The sequence below is a fragment of the Phoca vitulina genome, unplaced genomic scaffold (assembly GCF_004348235.1).
Source record: "Phoca vitulina isolate PV1807 unplaced genomic scaffold, GSC_HSeal_1.0 scaffold35, whole genome shotgun sequence".
Taxonomy (NCBI): domain Eukaryota; kingdom Metazoa; phylum Chordata; class Mammalia; order Carnivora; family Phocidae; genus Phoca; species Phoca vitulina.
Genome location: NW_022589738.1, coordinates 20,157,135 through 20,177,681, shown reverse-complemented (window position 1 = coordinate 20,177,681; position 20,547 = coordinate 20,157,135). Strand labels below are relative to the sequence as shown.

General features: G+C 47.2%; 1 long non-coding RNA gene and 1 other non-coding gene across 2 annotated transcripts; one reads left to right on the top strand and one right to left on the bottom strand.

The window, feature by feature from the left end:
* The first annotated feature begins 433 nt into the window (after positions 1–433).
* On the top strand, positions 434–14,920 carry LOC116646132. The gene is made up of 4 exons (XR_004302072.1): positions 434–627; positions 3,067–3,258; positions 5,078–5,187; positions 12,219–14,920. It is a non-coding gene; the product is annotated as an uncharacterized LOC116646132 (long non-coding RNA).
* Positions 13,934–14,006, bottom strand: TRNAK-CUU. The gene has a single exon. It is a non-coding gene; the product is annotated as a tRNA-Lys (tRNA).
* Positions 14,921–20,547: the final 5,627 nt, after the last annotated feature.

The window sequence follows — 20,547 nt, the reverse complement described above, 5'->3', positions numbered from 1 at the left end:
CGACATGCAGATGGTACAGTCGGCTCCGGGAGGTACCACGGGGGGGGGGGTGTCCGTGTATTTTGGAAGAAACCACTGTATGTGTATGGTTTCCTCATTTTGCAGGTGCATCGGCCGCACTCCAGATGGAGAAGAGAATGGTGCCGCCCTGACCAAACGGAGCCCCCGGGGAGGGGGATGGTGGACCCCACCCTCGGCCTAAAGCCTCCACCCATCCGGAAGCCGCCACCACCATGATCTTACGTCTGGTTGGCTCTGAAGAGTCGAATCAGCAGCAGGGGTGGTGTGGGGTAGAAGGCTGCGGAGCAGTGATTGGCTCCGCGGCGAGCAGGGCGGGACCAAGCCCCGTCCTGGGCGTTGATTGGTCACCGCAAGACTGCCCACCGAAGCTCTTCCAGGGTACCAAGGTTTTCGGGAATCACTCATAGGCTACGAGCGCGTCGGCTGTCTCCGTGCTGCTATTGGCTGCTGACTTGGCGCAGGCGCTATGGCCCCTGCGTTGGCGTTCGCGGTTGCAGAGGCAGGGCTTTGGCCACTGGAGACCATAGGTTCGAATCCCGTCTGGGAACTTCAATTTGCGCCACCTGTAAAGAAGCTGGCATTATTGGCTAGCACAGAATGTGTCGGGTAACCTTTTCTATTCTCTACTACCTGTTCTTACTCTTTTTAGAACAATGCTTATTGTGTCCCATTATATTGATTTCAGGACCCACTCACTGTTCACAGCAGCACTGAGAAAAATTCTTCACTGGGGTTCCTGACATCTGTATTTCAGGCTACCTGTAGGTGTGAGTTCTGCAGAGAAGGTTCAAGGTGATCTTATGATCCTCCTCTAAGATATCCCCTCCTCTCCCCGCCCCCCCCCCCGAGGATGACTTGGAGGCTTCCTGCCCCCTCTGGACCAGGCCTGATTAAGGGTGTGTGGAGGTGTATGTGTGTGTTTGTTGAGGAGTAAGGAGAGGGGTTGGGCCATAAATGCATCATAAATGCATGATTTCATGCTCTGGGATGGAGGGGTGTGTGGCATTTAAAAGAGGAATTTTGAAGGGGGCAAGATGTAACTGCAAGGATAAACTTCTTAATGATATGGGATTTTAGGCATCGGGCAGGGGAGGTGTTTGGCTGAGTGTAGGTAAGTAGGAGGAAAGTGGTTCTGAAGTCAGTCAGCTCACATCCCAGGGTAGTTATTACATGCTGTTCGCAGTGTGGAGGTCTGTGTCACAGAGATTTAGGTCTTCCAGGTGTTTGTGGGTTTCTGTCTCGGGGTGAGAAGTCTCTAAGCTGCTTGGGGGTCTTTGTCTTGGGATGTGCAGGGTTGTTTGGTTTTTTCCCCTTAAAATTGAATTTCCTTTTGTTTTATTGGCACTTCTCTGACCACTGGAGGGGCTTCATACTGTTTTCTGAGCTTGTTGGCAAAATGTGTTTTTTAAGTTTATAAAACTTAAATTCCCTTTTACATCTTTTAATCTTTTTTCCTTTTTAAAAAAAATATTTTAAAATCATTTTAGACTTAGAGAGAATTGCAAAAAAGAGTGCAGAGAGTTCTGCATACCCTTAGCCCCACTTCCCCTGATGTAAAGAACTTACATAACCCTAGGACGACTTTACAACCAGGAAATGGATACTGTTGTTCATGAGCGGTGGTTCACCTGTTTCGTGTCCGTGACCAAGGTGTGAAATATCTGAGCTTTTTGGACCCAGGGCTCTCTTGGGTTCTGTGTCCCATGCTGTGATGTCTCTGAGCATTTGGTGTATGTTTCTGGATGCTAGGTCTCTTATTTCCTTGGTGGTTTCTGTCCCAGAGAATGATATCTTTGATCTATTAGGGTCTCTTCAGGGCATATCTTCTCTGAGCTGTTTGGGCTTCTGTGTTCAGGGTGGGAGGTCTCTGAGCACTTTGCGGGTCTAAATTCAAAGCTATGTGTACTCCCAGCCAGTTTTTATTGGTCTCTGTCAGAGATAATGAGCAGGACTCAATACTTTTGGATTCTGTGTCTAGGGCAGGATTTCTCAACCTCAGCACTATGGACATTGAGGACCAGAAAATTCTTTGTTATGGAGGGCGTTGTAGGATGTTGTACTAGTTTGCTAGGCCTGCTGTAAAAAAAAAAAAAAAAAAAAAAAGTACCACAAACTGGAGGGGGGTGTTGCTTGAGCAACCGAAATTTATTGTCTCACAGTTCTGGAGGCTGGAAGTCTGAGATCCAGGTGTTGGCAGGTTTCTTTCCTTCTGAAGGCTGAGAAGGAGACTCTGTCCATGCCTCTCCCCTAGCTTCTGGTAGTTTCCTGGCAGGCTTTGACGTTCCTTGGCTTCTGCTGCATCACCCCGATTTCTTCCTTCATCTTCACGCGGTGTTCTGTGCACGTGGGTCTGTGTCCAAATGTCCCTTTTTTATAAACACGCCCATCCTAGTGGATTAGGGGTCCGCTGTACCCCAGGAGTATGACCTCGTTTTTATATCTGCAATGGCCCTGTTTCCAAGTAAGGTCACATTCTGGGGGTCCTAAGGGTTAGGACTTCAACATATGAATTTGAGTGGGGGGGATATAAATCAACCCATAAAAGATGTTTAGCATGGGCAAGAAAGGAAAGAGGGAGGAAAGTAAGGAGCAGCCCCCAACACCCAGAGTTGTCCAGGTATTTACAGCTGAGCCAGAAATGGCTTCACAGAATACTAACCTCAGACAAGGTCACTCTGAGACCATGATAAAATGAGACAAAGCAAAGCTACTTTATAATGTTGTCTAAGCACCGACAAAAACCGGTCATTGTGCCACCTGCGAGGTACCAAACGTCTGCCTCTCTTGGTTAAAATGAGTGACTGCTGCTGCTTTTTTTTTTTTTTTTTTAACACCAAATTCAGCTTTGTGTTTATTGTAGTCGGCCCTCACTAGAGATAAGATTTATGGAGATACCCAGTCATAAAACTGCCCTCCCTTTCTGACAGTATCCAATCTAGAGGGAGCCCCCCTTCTTTGTAGCCTCCCCAAAACCACTTAACTGAAGCCCAGATCCTATCATTGGTTCTTACTTTTTTTTTTAATTAAAAAAAAATTTTTTTTTAGTGATCTCTGCACCCAACGTGGGGCCCGAACTCACAACCCTGAGATCAAGAGTCGCGTGCCCTTCTGACTGAGCCTGTCGGGCACCCCTAACCGGTTCTTCCTGATACCCTCTTACTGAGACGTCCCTTGGCTCCCATGGTGTGTATTCTCCCTCACCGAAATGAATAATGAACCCTACTTGTTCAACTACAGGTATGTTCCTGGGGGGTCTTTGGCTAAAGGGCACTGACTAGTGGCATCCCTGATCTCTACCCACTTGTTGCCAATAGCACCTCTCCCCTTCCAGCTGTGACAACCAAAATGTCCCTTAGGCACTGCCAGATGTTCCCGAGGCGGGGGAGGCAGATTGCCTCTGGTTGAGAACTACTGGTCCAGGGTATGAAGCCTTTGGACAGGTTGGGGGTCTTTGTCTGAAGTTCGTGGTGTTCTCTGAAAAGTGTTCGGGTCTGTTTCTCAGGATGTGAAGTCACTCATCTGTCTCAAGGTCTCTGCCCCAGTGTTTGAAAGCCCCAGGCTCTTTGGGGTGCTCCTCTAGAGTGATGTCGTCACCTGCCAAAACCCGGACGTGAGGTGTCCTGGCGCGCACACGCCGCCCTGGCTACAGACCAGCTCAGAGAGGCAGAGAGAACTGGGAGTCATGTGATTGGTAGTGAACTCCTCCAGATGGGCTCGCAGCCACCCCAGCTTCCTTGTCCAGACCAGGAAATAGAGGTGGTCACTTCCTTCAGAACCTCTGTCTTGCCCTCTGTTCTAGGGGTCACAGAGTCTCCCTTGCTACCATTTGTGGCCAGCTGGGTCATGGAGAGGCAGCGGCTGTGGTCCAGAGTGGAGAGCCCTGTCTTGGGATGGACGTTGCTCAGATGGATGTTGGAGTCTGTCTCCCCTCAGGCCTCCTCCACACCCAGTACGCATGGGTATTTGGGGCCTGGTAGAACCTATTTCAGAGCCTGGAACCCCCAAGTCCTGGTGGGGTGGTAGGAGAGTCCAGCTTTTTGGAGCATCTTTCTAAACCTTAATTTGACCTACCTGAGGTTTTGCAGGACTACTCTGAGTCAGAAGGACAGCGTAGGACAGTCCACACACCTGCACTCTCCTGATTTCAGCCCCCTCCCCTCTATAATCACACATCCCTTCTGAAAGCAAAGTTCAGGGCTGGGGAAAGGGATGAGATACAGGTAAATGCCATCTCTGGCCAGGGTCCAGTGTGGGTCTGAGACTGTCTCAGTTGGAACATGGGAGTCATGTGCACGTATCACTTAATATAAATGTCTGTTGGGTTCAATAAAGAGTAAATATTCTCCAGAATTGTGTTTCCATCTCTAGTAAACCCACAGTTTTACTTCCTGTGTTCCTTTAAGAACATACATAATAGGCTGTGCATCGTGAGGCAAGGGTGCACAGTGAGAAAAAACATTGTTCTTGTGAAAACTGTAAATTGGGTTATAAGAGAGACAGGTTTTCTTTTTTTTTTTTAGAGAGGGGTTGGGGGAGGGGCAGAGGGAGAGAGAATCTCAAGCAGGCTCCATGCCCAGCACGGAGCCCAGTGCAGGACTCGATCTCACGACCCTGAGCTCATGATCTGAGCCAAAATCAGGAGTTGGACGCCTAACCGACTGAGCCACCCAGGCACCCCCAGGTTTGTACTTTTATGCAGGAAGCAGGGTCTGAGCTCTGGAGAAAGGCTTTGGGGGAGGGTGCAGGGCCTCAGTGAGTCAAAGAAGAAGTCATAAGAGAAGTCAAAAAATAGTTTGTATCTTTTTCTTTTTTTTAAGTAGGCTCCACGCCCAGCACGGAGCCCAATGGCAGGGCTTGAACTCACCACCCTGAGATCAAGACTCAGACGTTTAACCAGCTGAGCCACCCAGGCACCCCAAAAATAGTTTAAACTAAATGAAAATGAAAATAAAACTTACCAAATTTGTGGGATGCAGCAAAGCAGTACTTAATATAGAGGACAGTTTTAAAGGCATTTTGGCTTCTGTCTTGCTCTTTCTTGGATCACTTGCTGTAGGGGAAGCCAGCCACCATGTTGTGAGGACACTCAAGCAGCCGCATGGAGAGATCTATGTACCAAAGAACTGAGGCACCCCAGCCAAAAGTCATCGCTAAATTGCCAGCAATGTGAGTGATCTAGCTTGGAAGCCGAGCTTCCGGCCCCACTTGAGCCTTCTGATGACTGCAGCCTGAGGGACTCAAAGCCAGAGCCATGCATCTAAGCTGCTCTTGAATTCCCGACTCCCCAAATCTGTGTGAGATGATTGGTGTTTGCTGTTGTTTTAAGTTGCTAAGTTTTGGTTAATTTGTTGCATTTCTGAGCTCTTTGAGGGTCTCTGTCTAGGGTTCGAGATTTCTGAGCTTTTGTGACCTGTATCCATATCTGGGTGTTTGGGGCATTCCCTCTTTCACATTTTTAGGTCTCTGATCTCTTTGGGGGGGTCTCTCTCTCTCTGTGTGTTTTTAGGTCTCTGAACTATTTGGTGTTCTATGCCTCAAAGTGTGGGGATTCTGGGCTGTTTTGGGTTCATGTCCAGAATGTGATCATAACTGTTTGGGATCCTTAATCCCCGGGTATGATGTCTCTGAGATACTTTGTACTTGGGTCCAGAATTTGAAGTCTCTGAGCTCCCTTGCAGTCTGTGTTGTAGGTGTGAGGTGTTCTGGGTGTCTCAGTGTTCACAGCCATGAACTCTTTGGAGGATTGTGTTTGGAGAAACCCATTTGTTCTTTGAGGTGTATGGAGTTTTAAGTCCCAGGAAAAGGTATCATGAAGGTGACTGGAATCTGCATCTGGGCTGATCGGTGCTGGAGCAGTTTGGGCCAGTGAGTCCCCGCATATAAAGTCTCTGCTGTGTTCGAGAGTCTATGTCCAGATATTGATATTTCTGGTATTGAGGGCAGGGCGAATCTGTGTTCCAGGGTGTCAGCTCTCTGAACTGTTTATGGGTATATGTCCCAAGATGTGAAGTTCCTGAGTTGTTTGTGAGTGTGTGTGTCCCAAATGTGTGGGGTCTCTGACATGCTCACAGCTGTATGTTGCAGTTTATGAGGTCTCTGTTCACAGGTGTATGTACCAGGGTATCCGAACTCTTTGAGTGTGTGTGCATGAGATTATGAGGTCTCTGATCTGTTTGGGTGTGTGGTTCCCAGGATGAGACATGTTTTATTTGTTTGTGGGTGTATATTCCAGGATGTTAGTTCTCTCATCTTTCTGGATGTGTACGTCCTGGGTGTGAGGTTTCTGCTCCATCAGTATATGGTCTAATGGTGTAAAGGTTTCTGATCCACTTGTGGGTATATGTCCCAGGCTATGAGGTCTCTGATCTGTTTGTCATTGTATTTCTCAGGATGTGAGGTCTCTCTTCTGGATGCAGGTCAAGGGTATGGGGTCTCTAATCTGTTTTTGGTTTTATGTCCCTGGATATTAGATCTCTGGTCTCTGGGGGTATATGTGCCAATGTGTGAGCTCTCTGACATGTTTGTGGGTATATTTCCCAATATATGAGGTCTTTGTGGATATATTTTCCTGGTTGGTATGTTTCTGAGCCTTTTTGGTTATGTTTTCTGGGGGTGTGAGCACTCTGGTCCATTTGTGGAGTGTGTGTTGCAGGATATAAGGACTGTTCTGTCTGAGGGTGTATGTCCCAGAGTGTGAGGTCTCTGCTGTGTCTGTGGGTATATGTCTCTGACTGTGAGGTCTCTAAAATGTTTGTGGGTGTGGTTCTGAAGATGTAAGTTCCCTGAACTCTCTGTGGGTGTGTGTCTCGGAAAATGAAAATCTATGGTCTATTTGTGAGAGTGTGCGTTCCAGAACATGAGGTCTCAGAGCTGTCTATCCCTGTGTATGTCCCAGTATGTGAGGTCTGTCTGCATGGGTATAGATCAAGGGTACCAGTTCTTTGATACTGTTGGGTTGGTACTTCCTAGGGAATGAGGTCTCTGAGATGTTTGGGGTGGGGAGATTTCACATAATGTGAGTTCTCAAGTATGTTTGAGGCTGTATGACTCTTTGGGTGTGTATGTTCCATGGTTTGAAGTCTCTGAGCTCTTTGTTGATGTATATCCTAAGGTATGAGGTCTCTGATCTATTTGTTGTTATATGTTATTATATGTGAGTCTGTCTTCACTGGTGTATATCAAGGTCTGTTTGTGGGTGTATTTCTCAGTGTATGAGGTCCCCGATCTGTTTCTACATATATGTTCCAAAGTAAGAAGCCCCTGATATGTCTCTGTATGTAAGGTCTCTGATCTTCTCATAACTGTATCAGGAGCTGGAGGTCTTTCATCCCTATGGTTATAATTCCCAGGTGTCTTGTCTGGTTATGTTTGTGGCTGTATGTCCTAGAATATCATGTGTCTGCATTGTTTCTGCAAGGATGTCCCCATTGTGAGGTTTCTGATCTCTTTGTGGGTATATTCACCAGAATGGGAGATCTGATGATGTTTGTGGGTATATGTCCCAGAGCATGAGGTCACCGATGTTTGTGCATGTAAGCCCCAGGATCTGAGGTCTGTGATGTGCTTGTTACTACAAGTATCAACATGTGAGGTGTCTTTCATGGGTGTATGCCAGGGGTATAAGTTCTCCAGTATGTTTGTGTTTCTGTGAATGTGGGTGCGAGGTCTCTTATTTGTCTGTGGGTGTATGTCTCAGTGTGTGAGGTCTGTGAGGTCTTTTTGGGTTTGCATCCCATGGTGTGAGGTCTCTGATTTGGTTCGGGGGTTATTTACTGAGATATGAGGTATATGTTTTTTTATCGTTGGATGTTCCGGGATGCGAGGCCTGTGGCTATTTATCATTGTATATCCCAGGATGTGAGGTCTCTTACTTGGGTGTATATAGAAAGTGTAAGGTCTTTGATCTATTTGTGGTTATATGGCCCTGGGTGTGAGGTCTCTGATCAGTTCATGGAGTTAATTCTTGCAAACAGAGCAGCAATGTCAAATTGTTAGGGGTTACATCCTATGATGCATGATGTGATGTCTTTGATCTTTTCGAGGGTGCATGACCCACAGTGTGAAGTATCTGATCTATTCCTTGTGTGTTTCCAAACGTGTGAGGTCTCTCACCTGGGTGAGGGTATATGTCCCATGGTGTGAGGCCTCTTATTTATTTGCAGGTATATTCCCAAGAGAGGTGCTCTCTCCTCTCTTTTGAGCGGTGGGGCCCAATTTGAGAGTAAGGTCTGATCTGGTTGTGTGTATATGCCTCAGGGTGTAAGGTTTGTGGGCATATGCCCCGGATGTGAGGTCTCTGATCTGTTTGGGTGTGTCTGTCCAGGAGGTGAGATTTCTTTTTTTTTTTTTTTTTTTAAAGATTTTTTATTTTTATTTATTTGAGAGAGAGAGAGAATGAGAGAGAGCAAGCACATGAGAGGGGGGAGGGTCAGAGGGAGAAGCAGACTCCCTGCCGAGCAGGGAGCCCGATGCGGGACTCGATCCAGGGACTCCAGGATCATGACCTGAGCCGAAGGCAGTCGCTTAACCAACTGAGCCACCCAGGCGCCCCCAGGAGGTGAGATTTCTGATCAGATTTTTGGGTGCATATCCCAGGATGTAAGGTCTCTGATCTTATTGTGGGTCTAATTCCCAGGATTTAAGGTCTCTGATCATTTGTGGATGTACATCCCAGAATACATTTTTTCTTTTTTAAAAAAAGAAAAGATTTTATTTATTTATTTGAGAGAGGGAGAGAGCACATGAGAGAGAGATAGATCATGAGAAGCAGAGGGAGAGGGAGAAGCAGACTACCCACTGAGCAGGGAGCCCGATGCAGGGCTCGATCCCAGGACCCTGGGATCATGACCTGAGCCAAAGGCAGACGCTTCACCAACTGAGCCACCCACGCGTCCCCAGAATACGTTTCTTTAGTTTTTACAGGTATGTGTCCCAGGTTGTAGGTTCTCTGATCTGCTAGGGGGATTATTTGCCAAGATTTGAGGTTTCTGATTTGTTCATGGGTGTATGTCATAGAATGTGAAATCCTAGATCTTTTAGGGTATGTATGCCCAGAGTGTAAGGTTTCTGACCTCTCTGTGGTTGTGTTTATGCTGTGAGGTTTCTTCTCTGTTCCTTCCTGTATGTGTCAGTACGTGCTGTCTGGTCATGAATTTTGTCAAGGATGTAAGTTCTCTGCTCTGTTTGTTGTATATTCCAGGACATGAGGTCTCTGATCTGCTTGGTGGTGAGTGTCCCTGTGTGTGAGGTGTCTGAGCTCTGTGTGTGTGTGTGTGTGTGTGTGTGTGAGTGTGTGTGTGTGTGTGTCCCAGGGAGTGAGGGTTGTAATGGGCCTGGGGGTGTATCCCAGGTTGTGAGGTTTCTGATCTGTTTCGGAGTGAATGACAGCAGGCGCCGTATGTGAACTCTTTATGGGTCTATGTTCTAGGCTTTGGGGCTCCCACGTGGTGGTCAGTGTATGTGCTGGGCGCAGGAACCATAGTCCGTTTCTGGATGTACTACCCAGCATATGAAGTCTCTGAACTGTTTATAGGTTTGTGTTGCAGGATTTGAAGTCTGTGATTTCTTTTTTTTCTTTTAAGCCCTAGTGTGGGGCTCACAGTCATGACCCCAAGATCGAGAGTCACATGCTCTACTGATTGAGCCAGCCAGGCGCCCCCTAGTCTGATTTCTTTATGGCTAGACTTTCCAGGCTGTTAGGTCTCTGATCCGTTTGTGGGTGTGTATATGAGGTGTGAGTTCCCTGATTGGTCTGTGGGTGTATTTCCCAGAATGTCACGTCTCTCCCAGTCGGTGCCGTGTACGTCACATCCGTGCTCTGTTTAGCTGAATACTGGCCCCCAGTAATATCTGTGTCCCAATCCCCGGAACCTGTGACTATGTTAACTTTCTGGGAAAAAGGACCTTGTAGGTGTAATGAAATGAAACACTTTGCGATTGGGGGCTTATCCTGGATTAACCAGGTAGGCCTAACATAATGACTGCTACCCTTCTATGTGGGAGGCAGGATGGTAAGGGTCAGAAATGGCCGTGGGAGAGTGATACGCGCGGAGTCAGAGACAGCGATGTAAAGATGGAAGCCGACCGAGAGGAGGTGTGACAACTGAAACCGAGAGAAGAGGGATCAGAGAGAGATTTGAAGATGAAACACTGCTGGCTTTGACGATGGAGGAAGGGGCCACGAGCCAGGGAGTGCAGGCAGCCCCTAAAACTGGAAAGTGCAAGGAAATGGATTCTGTCTTGGAGGCTCCAGGAGGAAGGCAGGTCTGCTGACAACTTGTTTTTCTCTAAGACTCGTTTTTGGGTTCCTGACCTGTAGAAATGTAAGGTAGTAAGTGTGTTTTGTTTTATAGCATCAAGATCACAGTGACTTGTCACAGCAGCGATAGGAAAGGAGTACAGTGTCCCAGGTCGCGAGGTCTCTAGCTGGTTGTCGGCGCGCATCCCAGGATGTGAACTCCCCCGTCTGTTTGTGAGCACGTCTGATGGCGGGAGGTCTCTGATCCGTGTGCGGGTGGATGAGCCAGGGTGTGAGGTCTCCGACCTACTTGAGGGTGTGTGTCCCAATATTTGTGGTCTCTGAGCTGCTTGTGTGTGCGTGTCCTCGGACGTGAGGTCTCTGAGCTGATTTGGGGTGTACGTCCAGTGTGTGAGGTCTTTATGATGTCTGTGGGTTGTATTCGAGATTATTAGGTCTCTGATGTGTTTCAGATATCTTTCTGATGATAATGAACTTGCCACTTGCTTTGGTGGTATATATGCCAGAATATAAGTTCTTCAATCTGTTTAGTTGTGAATGTCTAGGGTGTGAGGTTTGAAAGAGCTTGCTGTGAGGGATTGTCCCTTGGCCCGAATCCTCTGATCTCTTGTGAGTATGTGTCTTGGCATGTGAACTCTCTGATCTCTTCGGGGATATATGGCACAAGATATTAGTTCTGTGGTCTGTTTGTGGCTCTTTTTTCATAGCATGTCGGGTCTCTGATGCACCTGGAAGCATATGTTGCAGGATTTGAGAGCCCTGATCTATTTGTGGGTATCTCTGGTTGTATACACTCTCTGATACGTTTTGGAGCCTATCCCGTGATGTGAGCCCCCCGATCTGTGTGTTGGCATATCTCTCAGAGCGTGAGGTCTCAGATATGTTTGCGGGTATATATTGCGGGGTTTGAGGTCTGTGGTCTCCGTGGTTATGTGTCCAGGCTGCAAGGTCCCTAATCTGTTCATTGAAGTGCATCCCAGGATATGAACTCTCTGATCATTTGTGCGTGGGAGGGTAGATTAGTGTGAAGATTCTGATCTCTTTTCTGGTAAGTGAACCAGGCTGAAAGGACTGGTATGTTTCAGGGTGTTTTCCCAAGATGTGAATTCCATGATCTGTTCCAGAATACCTGTCCTAGGATGTGAAGTCTTAAAGCTATTCAGGGATGTACATCCCAGGCACGAGTACCCTGAGCTGTTTGAGGGTGCCCGCCCCAGCTTGTTAGATCTCTGATGCTTTCTGGAGTTTTTTGCAAGTATATGAGATTTCTGATTTGTATCCTTGGACATGTAATGGAATGTGGAGTTTATTATTTGTTCAAGTGTGCATATCCAAGGTCTGAGGTTTCTGAGCTCTTTGTGGGATGTGTTGGGGCTTCTGATCTGTTTGCAGGTATGTGCCCCAGGATTTGAACTCTCTCATTTCCTTGTGGGTGTGGGCCCCAAGCTGCCAAGCATCTTTAATTACTCTGGAGGATGTAGTTCCTAGGATATGAGGTCTCTAATGTGTTGTGGCTTCTTGTTGCAGGGTTTGGTGTCTCCGAGCCATTTCTGGTTGTATTTCTCAGATGAAGTCTGATCCATTTGTGTGTCTGTATCACAGTATGCAAGTGGTTTTATTTGGGGGGGCCTCTTTTGCTTGTTAGTCAATGGTATGAGGTCTGTTCTGTTTGTGGGTATGTGTCCCAATTTTTGAGGTCCCAGACCTGTTTGTGGGTGTATGTCCCAGAATGTGTGTCTCTCTGCTGTCTTTAGATGTATGGCTGAGGGAAGGAGGTCTCTGATCACTTTCTAGATGTATGACTCCAGATGAGGGATGGGAGCTGTTTCTAGTATATGTCCCAGTATTTTAGGTCTCTGAGCTTTTTGGAGGTATGTGTTTTGTGATTCGAGATCTCTTATTTGTTTGTGTGTGTATGTCTCTACTCTGCCGACTTAAGGCCTCCTAAAGATGCCTGTGTCGTAATCCTTGGAAACCATGCGTGAAGATGTGACCTTACATGTTAAAAGGTACTTTGAAGGTGTGATTAAATTACACATCTTGAGATGGGAAGATTTTCTTAGATTTTCTAGGTGGGTCCAGTGTAATCACAAGAGTCCTAAAATGAGCGGGACAGGATGCCTATTGTCACTGAACGAAAAGTAACGACACAGACCAAGTCAGATACAGTGATCTGACGACGGAGGTGTTTGTGGGTGTGTGCCCCAGCTTGTGAAGTCCTTGAGCCGGTCATGACAGCATGTCCTGGGACGTGAAATTTCCGTTGTGCATCTGTGTCTGTACTCGGCTAAATAATAGGACTCCGAAGATGTCCAGTGAAGGACATGTGAACAGGGAGCCCTAATCAGGGAGGAGATCGATGATGGAGGCAGAAATCAGAGAGATTTGAAGATGAAGCGCGGAGGGCTTTGCAGGTGGAAGAAGGGGCCGGGGGCCAAGAATACAGGCACTCTGGAAACTGGAAAAGGCCAGGAAATGAATCCCCCCCCTCCCCGCCCAGAGTCTCCAGAAGGAACACAGCTCTGTTCACACCTGACTTTAATACTGTAAGACCCATTTTCGGATTTCGAACCTACACAATGTAAGGTAATAAATTTGTGTTTTTCCATGACCCTAAAATCGTGGTGATTTGTTACAACAGCGATGAGAAACAAATACAGTGTCCTGAGTTGTGATGTTTCTGTCCGGTTGTCTGTTCACATCCTAGGAATGTGTTTGTGAGTGTGTCTGATGGTGGAGGCCTCTGACCTGTGTGTGGGTGTATGAGCCAGGGCAAGAAGTCTCTGACCTGCTTGAGAGTGTGTGTCCCTAAATTTTGGGGATTTGTGGGGTGTACGTCTCGGGATGGGTGGTCTCTGGTCTGTTTGTGAGTACGTGTCTTTGGATGTGAGGTCCCTCTGCTGATTTTGTGTGTCTCTTCATGTGAGATCTCTGAGGTGGTTGTGAGTTATGCCTAGGTTGTTAGATCTCTGATATTTCATGGGTATTTCCAAGATTTCTGCTTCATTTGATTATATATGTACCAGGATGGGAGGTCTCTGATCTGTTCGGATGTGTATATCCAGCTGTGAGGTGTGCAGCTCATTGGGGGTGTCTTTCATTTGGCTCAAGTCTCTGGTCTTTTTGTGAGTCTGTGTCCCAAGATATGAACTTTCTGAACTCCTCGTGGGTGTTTTCTGAAGAAGTCAAGTACGTAATCAGTCTTGAGGTATTTTTCCTAGACTATGAGGTCTCTTACTTGATTGTAGGTATATGGTGCAAGACTTGAGATCTCCGATCTGTGAGTACATGTCTCAGGCTGTGAGTTCTCTCATCTGTGTGTGGGTACCTTACTGTTTTTCAGTTTTTGCCTTTCTAATCACAATATTTGAGTTTCTGATCTGTGTGTGTGTGTGTGTGTGTGTGTAAGGGCGTGAGGTGTCTTCTGTTTGTGGTTATGTGTCCCAGTTTGAGAGGTCCCTACCCTGCGTGTGGGTATATGACACAGAATACCTACCTCACTCTTTTTTTTTTTTTTTGGATGTATGTCCAAGGGTGGGAGGTCTCTCATCTCTTTGGAATCGTATGATATGGGATGTGAGGTCTTTGACCTACTTATGGGTGTATATCTCAGGATGGGATGTTTTTATTTTTTTATTTTTTAAGTAAACTCTACGCCCAGTGTGGGGCTTGAACTCACGATCCTGAGATCAAGAGTCACACGCTCTACCGACTGAGCCAGCCAGGCCCCCCAGGATGGGATGTTTTTAATTCCTCATGTACGTATGTCTAAGGTTGGTAAGGGTCGCTGAAAGATGTCCATGTTCTAATCTCTGGAACATGGGACTATGGGACCTTAAATGTGAAAAGGTCCTTTGCAAAAAAAAAAAAAAGGCCTTTGCAGATGTGATAAAGTAATTATCTTGAGATGGGGGAGACTGTCCTGGATTATTTTCCAGGTGAGTCCAGTGTAATCACAAGGGTCTTTACAGGAGGGAGGCAGGACAGTCCGTCAGAGAAGCAGATGTGATGACAGAAATAGAAATCGGAGAGAGAGATTTGAGGATGAAACACTGCTTTGAAGTTGGAGGAAGGGGCCACGAGCCAAGAAATGCAGGCAGCTCGAGAAACTACAAAAGGCAAGGAAATGGATCCTCCCCCTGGAGCCTCCAGGAGCAATGCAGTTCTGCCAACAACTTGATTTTAGCCCTTTGAAACCCTTTTTTAGCTTCCGCCCTGTGGAAAGGTAAGATAGTAAATGCGTGTTGTTTCATGTAACAATTGTGACTTGTCGCAGCAGCGATAGGAAAGGAGTACAGTGTCCCAGGTCGCGAGGTCTCTAGCTGGTTGTCGGCGCACATCCCAGGATGTGAACTCCCCCGTCTGCGAGCGTGTGTCCGATGGCGGGAGGTCTCTGATCCGTGTGCGGGTGTGTGAACCACAATGAGAGGTTTCACAAAGTTTGGGGCGGGGTATGTCTCAGAACTTGCAGTCTCTGAGCTGTTTGTGGGAATATGTCTTAGAATGTGGGGCCTCTAGTTTGTGTGTGCGCGTCCTAAGATGTCAGGTGTCTGAGCTGATTTGGGGAATACATTCTATTCTCTGAGGTCCGCCAGATGTTTGTGGGTTTATGTTCCAGTTGTTAGGTCTCTGATCTGTTTGGGCGGGTATTTCTTTTATTTATTTATTTATTTATTTATTTATTTATTTGACAGACAGAGACACAGCAAGAGAGGGAACACAAGCAGGGGGAGTGGGAGAGGGAGAAGCAGGCTCCCCGCCAAGCAGGGAGCCCGATGCGGGGCTCGATCCCAGGACCCTAGGATTGTGACCTGAGCCGAAGGCAGACGCCCAACCGACTGAGCCACCCAGGCGCCCCAGGGCGGGTATTTCTGGTGATAGGAGGTTTCTGATTTGTTTGATCATGTATATATGCCAGCATGCTAGATCTCTGATTTACTTAGGTTCGTATGTCCAGGACGTGTGAGGTTTCTGAGCTTTTTGTGGGTGTGTGTCCCTTGACTTGAGGCCTCTGATTTGTTTGCTGGTAAACGTCCCAACACATGAGCTCTCGGATCTGTTTGTGGATGTTCGTTGTAAGATTTCAGGTCTATAATCTGTTTCTGGTATCTTCTTAGCCCCTGAGGTGTCTGACTTGCTTATGCTTGTGCATTGCAGGATTTGAGGTCTCTGGTCCATGTGTGAGTCTGCGCCTTGGGTACATATGGCCTTTGCGTTGTTTGTGGATTATATCTCAGGATGTGAGCTTTATGATCTCTTTATAATGTATGACTCAGGGCTTGAGGTTTCTGATCTGTTTGTGGGTACGTGTTGCAGAGTTTGAAGCCTGTGGTTTCTTTGCGGTTATATGTCCAGGTTGTGAGGTCTCTAATCTGTTCCTGGGTGCATATCCCAGGATTTCATACCCCGGATCTGTCTGATGGTGCACGCCCCATGGTGTGAGCCCTCTGGACTATTTGTGGCGTTTGAAGTCCCTGATATGTTTGTGGCTACGTGTCCCAAGTTGTGGGGTCTGGAATCCCTTTGTCCGTGTATGTCCCAACATGTGAATTTCCTGATGTGTTTGTGGGTAGTATCTGGTGGTGTGAAATGTCTGATATATTCACTGCTTGGTGAACCAGAGTGTGAAGCCTCTGACCTGTTCGAGGGTGCTCTCGAAACCTAGATGGCCGGTTCTCTTATGTTTGTGAGTTTAATTCCAAGGACTCTGAGCATTTTTTGGTCTAAGTCCCCAAAGGTGTGTGTGTGTGTTCTTTCTGGATGTATGTTAGAGGGTGGAAGGTGTCTCACTTACACGGAAGTGTAGGACTCCAAATATGAGGTCTGTGAGCTGTCGGGGCGTACATGTCTCTGGTGACCGGATAGCAACACCCCAGAGATGTCCACTTCCTAATCCCTGGAACCTACAATTACATTAATTTACATGAAAAGGGGGACTTTGCAGATATGACTAAGTTAAGCATGCCGATGGGAAAATTATCCCAGATTATCGGGGTAGGCCCAACGTAATCATACGTGTCCTTTTATGAGGGACACATGAAGGCAAGAGTCCGAGAACACAGTGTGGGAAGAGATGCAGAGTCAAAAAAAAAAAGTGATGTCATGACATAAGTAGAAATCAAAGAGAAACAGAGGTGGAGCTCGATGGCGGCAAAGAGAGAGAGATTGGAAGATGAAACACTGCTAACTTCGAAGGTGGAGCAAGGAGCCACGAGCTTAGGAAATGCGTGTGTCCTATAGATTCTCCCCTAGGAACTCCAGAAGGAAGTCAGCTCTGCTGACACCTTCATTTTTACCCTGTAAGACTCCTTGTCAGTCTTCTGATCTGCAGAAATATAGGATAATAAATTTGTGTTGTTTTATGACAATAAGATCAGGGTGATTTGTTACAGAAGCAGGTCCAGAGCCCTGAGGAGATAAAAAGGCCTGCACTTTAAAGAAATTGGATAAACATGACCTTCTTTTCTTTTCTTTCTTTCTTTCCTTTTCTTTTTTTTTTTTTTTTTTTTTTCCAGTAGGCTCCAGCCCAGTCGCATGCTCTACTGACTGAGCCAGCCAGGCATCCTGTAACCTTCTTCTCTTAAAAAAAAAAATGGTGGGGGGTCAGGAAGAAAGGACTGCAGTGTCCCAGACGGTGAGGTCTCCATCTGGTTGTCAGCACACATCCAAGGATGTGAACACCTCTGTGAGTGTGTGTCTGATGGTGGGAGGTCTCTGCTCCGTGTGCGGGTGCATGGACCAGGGTGTGAGGTCTCTGATCTCTGTAATAGTGTGTGTCCCAGAATTTGTGGGCCCAGCCGTTTTGGGGTATATGGTCGTAGGAAAGGAGAAGCTGGGTTTTGTAGATAGTGCCCAGGATGTGAATTCTCTGAACTGTCGTGCGTGTGTTCACGGTGTAAGGATTCTGACCTCTTCGTGCGTGTGCTTTCCTTTTGCTCGATCTGTTTCTGGGATTATGTCCTAGAATGCGAGCCTTCCGGATCTGTTTGTTTGTCTCTGTCTCGTGGTGTGGAAGCCTCTGGTATGCTTGCTGGTGACTGAAGCATGAATGAAGCAGGGCGTCTATCCCATGATGGGAATTCCCTCATCTGTTTGTGGGTACTTGTCTGATAACGTGAAGCGTTTGATCTTTTCACTGGTGAATGAACAGGGGTATGAGGTGTCTGACTTGTTTGATGTTTCTGGTGTTTTTATCCAGGTGAGTTCTTTGATCTGTTTCTCGATGCGTGTTCCAGGATGTGAGATCTGTGATGTTCTGTGAATGCGCATCCCAGCGTGTTAGGTCTCTGAGCTGTTTGCGGGTGTTACGTTCCAGGTCATCAGTTGTCTGATGCCTTATGGGGACATTTGCGAGCGTTTCTGATTTGTTTGTTGGTGTAGAGGCCCCGAAGTGCAGTTCTTATCTGTTAAGGTCTGTATATCCAGGGTTTGAGATTTCTAAGCTCATTCTGGTTGTGTTTCAGATGGGAGGCCTCTGATCCGGTGGTGCGTACATGGCCCATGTTTTGCCAGCTCTCTGATGTTCCTCGGTGTATTTCTGTGCATGTGCGGACTTTCACCTCTTTATGGGAGGATCTCTGTTTGTGGGCCCGTATCCCAGGATCTGAGCTCTCTGATCTCGAGACTGTAAGCCCCAAGATTTCAGGTGTCCAAATTTATCTGGATGCATTTACGAGCGTGTGGGGTCCATAACCTGTTGGTTGGTTCATGTCGCAGGATGGAAGGTGTCTCGTGTGGTTTGGGTTGTGTTTCTCAGATCAGGTCTTTGATCTGATGGTGCATGTACGTCACATAGGGGAGTGTGTCATCTCCTTGGGTGTGTTGGTAAAGGGCATGAGGTCTGTTCTCTTTGTGTTTCTGTGTCCCAGTGTGTGAGGTCCCTGGTGTGTGTGTGTGTGTGTGTGTGTGTGTGTGTGTGTGAATGTGGGCTGCTTTTCTGCTCTTTTGGTGTGTGTGTGTCTCAGAGTTAGAGGTCTGGTCTGTTTGGGGGTCCTAGAATGTGGGTCCCTGATCTTTGTGTAGGTGTATATCCCATCGTAATCAGGTTCCTGTTCTCTTTGGGTGTGTATGTCCCAGAGAGTGGGTTCTCTTCTGTCTTTGTAGGTTTAATTCCCAGAGTGTGAGGACTCTAGGCATCATCTGGTGTATGTCTCAGAATGTAGCTAGCTCTCTCACAGTCTGCAGGTATGTCCCAGGGTGGAAGGTCTCTGATCTCTTTGGAAGTGTGGAACTCCAGATGTGAAGTCTTCAAGCACTTCATGTGCCTATGTCCCAGGAGGTGAGCTTTCTCTTTGTGCACGTGTGTTCTGTCTCGTCAAATAATGGATCGCCAAATACGTGCTCACCCCATTCCTGGACCTTGTTAATACGTTGTCTTACCTGGAGAAAGGGATCTTGCAGATATGTATTAAGGGAGCACCGTGAGATGGAGCGGTTATCCTGGATTCCCCGGGAGGACCCATTCTAATCACAAATGTCTCTATGTGAGGGAGGTAGGACCTTTAGGAATCACAGAAAACTAAGTGGCTATGGACATTGAGACGGGGGCCATGGGATGATGGAAGTAGTCACAGAAAGCAAGGTGATGGCAAAAGCAGAGGTCAGAGAGGGAGAGAAAGAAAGAGATTTGAAGCTGAAACAATGAATCCTCGGGTCTCTTCGTGGGTTATGCCGTAAGATGTCATGTCTACCATCTGATGTATTTTCTGGGTGCATTTTTCAGCTTGTGGAGTGTCTGACTTGATTGTGGATTTGAAGTCTCTGGTCTGTCTTTTTGTTTTCTGTGCTCCAGAATGTGGGCTCCCTGAGCTGTTTGTCCACGTGTGTGTGGCTGTCTTCCAGGATTTCGGGGCACCGATACATTTCTGAGTGTGTGTCTCAGGATCTGTATTCTCTTTGCGGGGAGAGTCCCTGATATGAGGTCTCTGATTTGTTCGTTGTGTGTGTTCCAGGGTGCGAGGTTTGTGAATGGTCTGGGGGTGCGTTTTGCAGGACTTTATGTCTGGGAACTCTTCGAGGGTGTGTGTCCTAGGATGTGAGGTTTCTCATCCGTTTCTGTGCCTGTTTCCCAGCATGTGAGGTCTGTGAGCATTTTGTCACTCTGTGTCCCAGGATGTGATATCTCCGATCTCTTTATGTGTATTGTCAAACATTTAAGGTCTCTAATCTTTTTGTGGATGAATTCGCCAGGATATTTTAGTGTATTTCCTGGAATGTGCCTCTCTCTGCTTTTTTTTTTTTTTTTTTCTTTCAGATTTTATTTATTTGACAGAGAGAGAGACAGCGAGAGAGGGAACACAAGCAAGGGGAGCGGGAGAGGGAGAAGCAGACTTCCCGCCGAGCAGGGAGCCCGATGCAGGGCTCGATCCCAAGACCCTGGGACCCTGACCTGAGCCGAAGGCAGCCACTCAGCTACTGAGCCACCCAGGTGCCCCCCTCTCTGCACTTTTTCTATGTGTGTCCCAGTGGGCAATATCTGATCTCTCTGTGGGCGTACATCCCATGGCCTATGCTCCCTGATGTTTTGTGGATGCGTCTTAGGATATGATGTCTCTGTTAGACTGTGGGTATATGTCCTAAGACGTGAGTTCTCTGACCGCTTTTTGGGATTTATGTTGCAGGATGAGAGGTCTTTCATCTAGTTCTCTGTGTATTACCTGTCTGCGGGTATTTGTCCAAGGGCGTGGCATCCCTGAGGGTCCGTGCCCCAGGATGTCAGATTTGTCTGTGGGTGCACATCAAGATAGGAGTTGTCTGATCCCTTTGTGGTTGCATGTCTCAGGACGTGAGGGTCTGTTCTTGGTATGTGTGTCAACAGCGTGTGGTCTCTGATCTGTTTGAGGTTCTGTTTCTCGGGCCATCAGGTTTTACCTTTTCTTTGTCTCAGCATGTAAGGTCTCTGAGGCGTTTGGGGTTTATGTCCCAGGCTTTGAGTCTCTGGTCTCTTTGTGGGTGTAGGTCCCAATATCTGAGGTCCCCGATCCACTCTTTAGTTTATTTCCCAGGATATGAGCGCTCAGAAATGTTTGTGGGTATATGTCCCGGCATGTAAGGTATCTGATATTTTTTTTTTTTTTTTAAAGATTTTATTTATTTATTTGAGAGAGAGAGCACATGAGAGGGGGGAGGGTCAGAGGGAGAAGCAGACTCCCTGCTGAGCAGGCAGCCTGATGTGGGACTCGATCCCGGGACTCCAGGATCATGACCTGAGCTGAAGGCAGTTGCTCAACCAACTGAGCCACCCAGGCACCCGGTATCTGATATTTTTA